Source organism: Meriones unguiculatus, chromosome 20, assembly GCF_030254825.1.
Source record: "Meriones unguiculatus strain TT.TT164.6M chromosome 20, Bangor_MerUng_6.1, whole genome shotgun sequence".
NCBI lineage: Eukaryota > Metazoa > Chordata > Mammalia > Rodentia > Muridae > Meriones > Meriones unguiculatus.
In genome coordinates this window covers 17,108,300-17,115,731 of record NC_083367.1, presented here as the reverse complement: position 1 = coordinate 17,115,731, position 7,432 = coordinate 17,108,300, and the positions used below count along the sequence as shown (strand labels likewise).

The 7,432-nt window shown below is 42.3% G+C and overlaps 1 pseudogene; it reads left to right on the top strand.

Moving 5' to 3' along the window:
* The first annotated feature begins 2,124 nt into the window (after nucleotides 1-2,124).
* Nucleotides 2,125-7,149, top strand: LOC110562328 (igE-binding protein-like; annotated as a pseudogene).
* Nucleotides 7,150-7,432: the final 283 nt, after the last annotated feature.

The following is a 7,432-nucleotide window of genomic DNA, read 5'->3' as shown; positions in this document are numbered from 1 at the left end:
AAGAGCAAAAATGGTAGATATCTTCCAGGTTTATTCTAGCAATTTTCAAATAACAGGGAGCCAAAAATCCTAATAAAGACCTCAAAGATTTGAACTTCATCTTGCTAGGACATTTAGAGGCTCTACATGAAAGAACTGCAAAGTGTACTCTGCTTCACATCACACACTCAGATACATAAATTTTAAAAGCCTTGAAAAATTAAAAATGTTATTAAACATTAAAATCTTGGAAGCTTAAACCTCTTTATCTCTCTCTATCTCTCAAGGACCTCACAGCTGAAGGAATATAGACCCTGAGAGTTAAGAAAAGTTTTATTTGAAAGAATTAGGAATGAAACAAACTGAGTCAAAAGTGATCTAGGATTGCTGGATTAAGAAACATGGAAAGGTTGTTTAGTAGGGTTATACTTAATTTTCAGATATACTTTTCTTGATCCTTAGAAAATAACAAGCAAAAAATGTTGTTTAACAGTTATGATGAGGGGAGGCTTTGGAAAATTCTTGCAGTCAGGTAAAGACAATATTTTAACTATTAACAGCATGGGACCTTTCGTATTTTAAAGAAAGGAATTGGAATTAACTATCTGTGATTTTCTCATAGGCAAAACCATCAACATTAAGGGAGACAGATCAGGGGTTAAGAAAGTGCACTGCTCTTAAACAGAATGAGCTTATGTTGCAACTACCCAGGATAGGCAGCTTAAAACCAATTCAAACTATGGCTCTGGGGTTGCTGATGTCTCTGGTATTCAGAAACAGCTCCACTCACATACCAATAGTGACACACAAACACACACACAACACACACCTAAAATACATATTGAAAGATTCATCAATACTAGTTAGTTTATTAACTTTGCAGAAAGTTATAAAAGGTTGAATTAGAAGTACTTTATGAAGGAAAACATTTTAATAATTGGATGTATTACCTTACAGACAGAAGAAAGAAAGATGGCCTTTAATATTGTGTCTTTAATGATTTAATTCAAAGAAAAAGGAACACTGCAGTCCTAAAGAAATATACTTTCACTTGTATAATATTTATACATCTAGTACGTGACATACACTTATACCTTATGTATATTCATTCAGAGTCATATATACACTCTCATTCTTTACCTATACTCATACACTCATACATAGTATATAGGTATATTTTCTACCTCAGGCTACACTAATTTGAAAATATAAAACTACTTTTATATTACAAAACAACATTGTAGCCATTTAGTATGGCTCAAGACAAACGTTGCATTTGAAGCTTAAACTTGATTGGTTGAATTCAAAGTTATAGTTTTGAGGAGAAGGACTGTATGTTCTTTTAACTAAAAGTTTACTACTGGAACATATTTAAAACAATACTTAAAAATATAATATAGCCATCACTCTATCATTGTACCATATCCCACCTAAGAGAAGATATTTTCAGAACTGTAGAGAGCCGAGAGAATGCAATCGCCATTACGAGATGGCGCCGACATCTGGCCCCGGCCCTAATGAACAAATAATAGAGCACATGTACAAGTTGCGAAAGCGCGCCAAGCCACTGCCCAGCCCGGGGGGGGGGGGGGTTCACTGCCAACCAGCGGAGTACACGCCGCCATAGGGTGTATTTAAGCGGCACCATTCTGGGGCTTGGGGTCTTCCTCCTTTCATCGCTTGACTATAATAAAGCCTGCTGCAGAAGGATCCTGTTGTCTGTATGCGTTCTTGCTGGTGAGACGATTACGCGGGTCGCAACATCTGGTGCTGAAACCCCGGGACACGGGGCAGCCTTTTATCGCTGGCCCTGAGGAGACCCCCCCGCTAGCGGGGAGGATTCAAAACTGCAGCACCAAGGTAAGTTCTGAGAGGTATACTTGGTCTTAAAGAGATATCGCCCCATTTAATTGTCCCAGTTGCTCTTGCATTTGTTTTGGTGGCCTTAGTGATTTTTCTTTTGGTTTCATTTTGTTTCCATAAAGGCTCGTGCTAAAGTGCTTTGTCTCCGTGGGACATCGTTAGATGGACGTAGATAAGCTGCAGTGTCCCTTTTTTGGTGTGCCGTTGGGTACTGTTAGCCAAACATAGATAAGCTGCGGTGCCCCTCCCTGTGTCAGTTTCTCTCGTAGATAAGGGAGCAACATGGGAGCTTCACATTTGGTGATCACAGCACTTCAGCCACTTTTAAAACAGCATGAACTAAAGCTTTCAAAAAGAACATTGGAAGGATTTATTATGGAAATTGATCGCATCGCTCCCTGGTTTGTATGTTCAGGGTCGCTGACGCTTGCTTCCTGGGATAAGCTAGAAGGTGATTTACGGAGGGAGGAAGAAAATGGAAAGTTAAAAGTTGGAACTAGGTCATTGTGGATTTTAGTAAAATCTTGCTTAGAAGATGAGAAATGCCACTCATCTGTGGCAGCTGGCCAAGGGGTGTTAGAGGAACTACAAGACAGCATGTCAGAAACAGAACGTGACAAAAGATTAGGGGCCCCAATGGATAGAAATAAAGACGTCTCTAAGAAAATAGGCCCTTCTGCGGATGTTAAAGCCGCAGGAGCGAAAGGTAAGGGAAAGGACACCCTGGGAGAGAAACATGATAAGGAGAAGAAAAAATCTAAAAAGGAGCCTCTCTATCCGACAAAAAAACTAGAGGCTTTAGAAATTGACAATTCTGAGTCGGAGGAGTTAAGTTCCTCTGAGGAGTCAGACTTAGAGGAGGAAGCGGCTCGCTATGAGGAAGAGAGGCGCCATTCTGGTGAGCAGCCGTTACCACCAAATCGAGAGAAACAGAGGAGAGGAGCTAAAATTCGCGGGGCTTTCTCATTAACCCCTAGTGCCCCTCCACCTTATGTTGAGAGGCACGGTTTAGATTCCTTCTTTTCGAAAAGGGATAAAAGGAAGCTTTTGCAGGCCTTCCCTGTATTTGAGGCCGCGGAAGGGGACCGTGTTCATGCACCGGTAGAATATCCCCTTGTTAAAGAACTTGCTGAATCGGTTAACAAATACGGGTAGATGCTAATTTTACAATCATGCAGCTTGAAAGACTTGCTAGCATGGCCATGACTCCAAATGATTGGGAAAATACCATAAAAGCTGCTCTTTCTAGTATGGGACAGTACTTAGAATAGAAAGCCTTGTGGCATGATGCTTCCCAAACTCAGGCAAGGGCCAATGCCCATGCAGAAGTCAATCAGCGGCAATGGACCTTTGATTTGCTAACGGGGCAAGGCCAGTTTGTTCATAATCAGACAAATTATGTTTGGGGGGGCATATGGTCAGATCTCTGCTGCTGCTATTAAAGCATGGAAAGCCCTTTCAAAGAAGGGCGAGGCCGGAGGACACCTGACAAAGATTATACAAGGCCCCCAGAAGCCATCCTCAGATTTTGTGGCCAGAATGACAGAAGCAGCAGGTAGAATATTTGGAGATCCAGAGCGAGTTAGGCCAATGATAGAACAGCTGGTATATGAAAATGCTTCCCCAGAATGTAAAACAGTCATTACTCCTAGAAGGAACAAAGGGCTAACAGATTGGATAAAAGTTTGCCGAGGACTCGGAGGCCCGCTTACCAACGCCGGCCTGGCGGCAGCCATATTACAAAACAAGAACCGCCAAGTTCTGGAAACAATAAAGTTTGTTTTAATTGTGACAAAATGGGTCATTTAAAAAGAGACTGTCGTGTGTCTGCGCAAAAGAAAGTTCCTGGACTTTGCCCTCAGTGTAGAAAAGGCAATCACTGGGCTAATGAATGCCGTTCAGTTAGAGATATTCAGGGAAAACTTATTCAGCATGAACCCCCCCCAATGAGAGGAATGAGAATATTCCAAAAAATGGGTCTTAGGGCCCGAGGTCTCAGGGCCCCAAAAGATATGGGACACAGGCAGACAACAGGAGGGTTTATCCTGCTGTAGAGCAACAAGAGGATCAGCAGGGTTGGACCTCCGTTCCACCTCCCAATTCTTATTAATGCCACACATGGGGGTGTGACCTGTCCCAGTGGAGTTTGAAGGACCCTGCCTGAAGGAAGTGTCGGTCTTATTTTGGGTCGCTCCTCTCTCACTCTAAAAGGACTTATGGTCCATCCTGGAATATTAGATCAGGATTTTACGGGACAGCTCCAGGTGCTTTGTTCCTGCCCCCAAGGCCTATTTTCTATTTCTCCTGGAGATAGGATTGCTCAATTAGTCCTCCTCCCAAGCCTTCATGACTGTTTTCCATCTACCAGAACACCAAGGGGCGCAAAAGGACTCGGTTCCACAGGAACAGATTTTGCTCATTTGGTAGTTGATCTTAAAACTAGACCTACCCTACAACTACAAATAGAAAGGAAAAGTTTTACTGGTATTTTGGACACAGGGGCTGATAAAAGCATTATCTCTTCCACCTGGTGGCCTAAGGCGTGGCCTGTTACACAATCATCCCACTCCTTACAAGGGTTGGGATATGAGGCCAGCCCTGCGGTTAGTTCATGTTCTTTGATGTGGCAAGCACCAGAAGGTCAAACAGGAAGTTTCATACCATATGTTCTTCCTCTCCCTGTCAATCTCTGGGGAAGAGATATTTTGCAGGATTTAGGATTAGCATTGACCAATGAGTATTCTCAACAAGTGGTTGATATAATGAAAAGGATGGGTTATAAGGAAGGAAAAGGCCTTGGTAAACAGGAACAAGGGAAATTACACCTGATTTCACAGGAAAGTAATACAGGGAAACAAGGCCTGGGTTTTCATTAGCTGCCATTGAGGGTTCCATGCCCATATCTTGGCTCACAGAGGAAGCCGTATGGGTTCCTCAATGGCCCCTTTCCTCTGAAAAGTTAGAGGCTGCCACTAGATTAATTAAAGAGCAAGTACAACATGGTCATTTGGAGCCCTCTACCTCTCCATGGAATACACCCATTTTTGTTATTAAAAAGAAATCAGGAAAATGGAGACTTCTCCATGATTTAAGGGCCATTAATGCACAGATGCAGCTCTTTGGCTCTGTTCAGCGAGGCCTACCTCTACTTTCTGCTTTGCCTAAACAATGGAGAGTCATAATTATAGATATCAAGGATTGCTTCTTCTCTGTTCCTCTGTGCCCACGAGACAGACAGAGATTTGCCTTTACCCTACCTGCTGTTAATTACTATGAGCCAGACAAGAGATATCAATGGAGAGTCTTACCTCAAGGCATGGCTAATAGCCCCACTATGTGTCAATTGTATGTGCAGATGGCTCTTGAACCAGTTAGACAGCAATTTCCTTCCTTGTTACTGATTCACTATATGGATGATATTTTCTTGTGCCATGAGGAGTTAGCCATCTTGCAAGATGTGTATCCTTTGTTGCAAAAAACCCTGCAACAATGGGGATTGCATATTGCCACTGAAAAGGTCCAAATTTCAGAAGTGGGTTCCTTTCTAGGGACTGTTATTTATCCGGAACGAATAGTTCCTCAGAAAATAGAAATTCGCAGGGACCATTTGCATACCTTAAATGATTTTCAAAAATTATTAGGTGATATAAATTGGCTTAGGCCGTTTTTAAAGATTCCTTCTGCTGAATTAAAACCCCTATTTGATATTTTGAAAGGGGATGCTCATATTTCTTCACCCAGAGCCTTAACACCGGCTGCAAGCCATGCCCTGCAAGTGGTAGAAGACGCTTTACAAGATGGCCAATTAAAACGTGTAGATGAAACTAAGACCTTTGACCTGTGTGTCATTAAAACTAAACATTTACCAACTGCTGTATTATGGCAAGATGGACCCTTATTGTGGGTTCATCCCAATGCTTCTCCTGCAAAAATTATTGAATGGTATCCAGATGCAGTTGCTCAACTTGCACTTCGTGGGTTAAAAGCAGCCATTACATACTTTGGGAAGGAGCCAAAGTTCTTAATAGTGCCTTATACAGCTCATCAGGTTCAGGTATTGACTGCTACCTCTGATACTTGGGCGGTGCTAGTTACCTCCTTTAGTGGTTTGATTGATAATCATTATCCTCGACACCCTGTTTTGCAATTTGCTTTAACTCAAGAGGTAGTCTTCCCGCATGTAACGTCCCAGGAACCACTTCGGGATGGACTGGTAGTTTATACAGATGGGTCAAAAACAAGAGTGGGAGCTTATGTGGTTAATAATAAAGTTGTTTCTAAGCAATATCATGAGACCTCGCCTCAAATTGTGGAATGTTTAGTAGTGCTAAAAGTTTTGGAAAAATTTCCAGGTCCCTTAAATATTGTTTCTGATTCTAGTTATGTGGTAAATGCAACCAAAATCTTAGAGGCTGCTGGATTGATTAAAGCATCTAGCAAGCTTGCAAAAAATTTTTCAAAGGATTCAGTTTGCCTTAATTACCAGAAGATCCCCTGTTTTTATTACACATATTAGGGCTCATTCCGGACTACCGAGGCCCATGTCCCATGGAAATGACCTGGCAGATCGAGCCACAAAGATGATTGCATTTGCCCTCCTTTCAAATTTAGAATTGCCTAAAGAGTTTCATAAAAAATTTCATGTTACAGCTGAGACATTGCATCATCGATTTGACATAACTAGAAAGGAAGCTAGAGATATTGTTACCCAATGCCAAAATTGCTGTCAGTTTTTACCTGTGCCTCATGTTGGGATTAATCCCAGAGGAATCCGTCTGCTACAGATGTGGTAAATGGATGTTACTCACATTTCCTATTTTGGCAAACTACAATATTTACATGTTTCCATTGATACTTGCTCTGGAGTTATGTTTGCTTCTCCCCTGACTGGAGAAAAGGCAGCCCATGTTATTCAACATTGCTTGGAGGCATGGAGTGCCTGGGGAAAGCCCAAAACTCTAAAAACTGATAATGGGCCAGCCTATACTTCTCAAAACTTTGGACAGTTTTGTCATCAAATGGGAGTGACCCACCTAACAGGTCTCCCATATAACCCTCAGGGACAGGGCATTATTGAACGTGCTCATTGCACTCTAAAGTCCTATTTAATACAACAAAAAGGGGGAGTCGAGGAGGCTCTGCCCTCAGTGCCACGAGTGACTGTTTCCTTGGCACTCTTTACTCTCAATTTTTTAAGTTTGGACAGTCAGGGCCTCTCGGCGGCTGATCGCCACTGCTTAGAGCCTGATCGGCCTAAGGAAATGGTCAAATGGAAGGATGTCTTGACTGGTCAGTGGAAAGGCCCGGATCCTATTTTAATAAGATCCAGGGGAGCTGTCTGTGTTTTCCCACAGGAAGAAAACAATCCATTCTGGGTACCGGAGCACCTCACGCGAAAGCTCGCGGCAGCTGAAGATGATCCTCCAACAAATATACCTGCAACTAATTCCAGTTCTTGCTTGGATCCTTCTAAATCAGGTTCCTAGTATTGTGGGGGTACAACGTTGGGCCATTTTGTCTGCATTCCCGAAGCCTATGCCGGTCAGACATAATGCATTGACTTTTCCAAAATTCTTCTCGTCCAATAAAG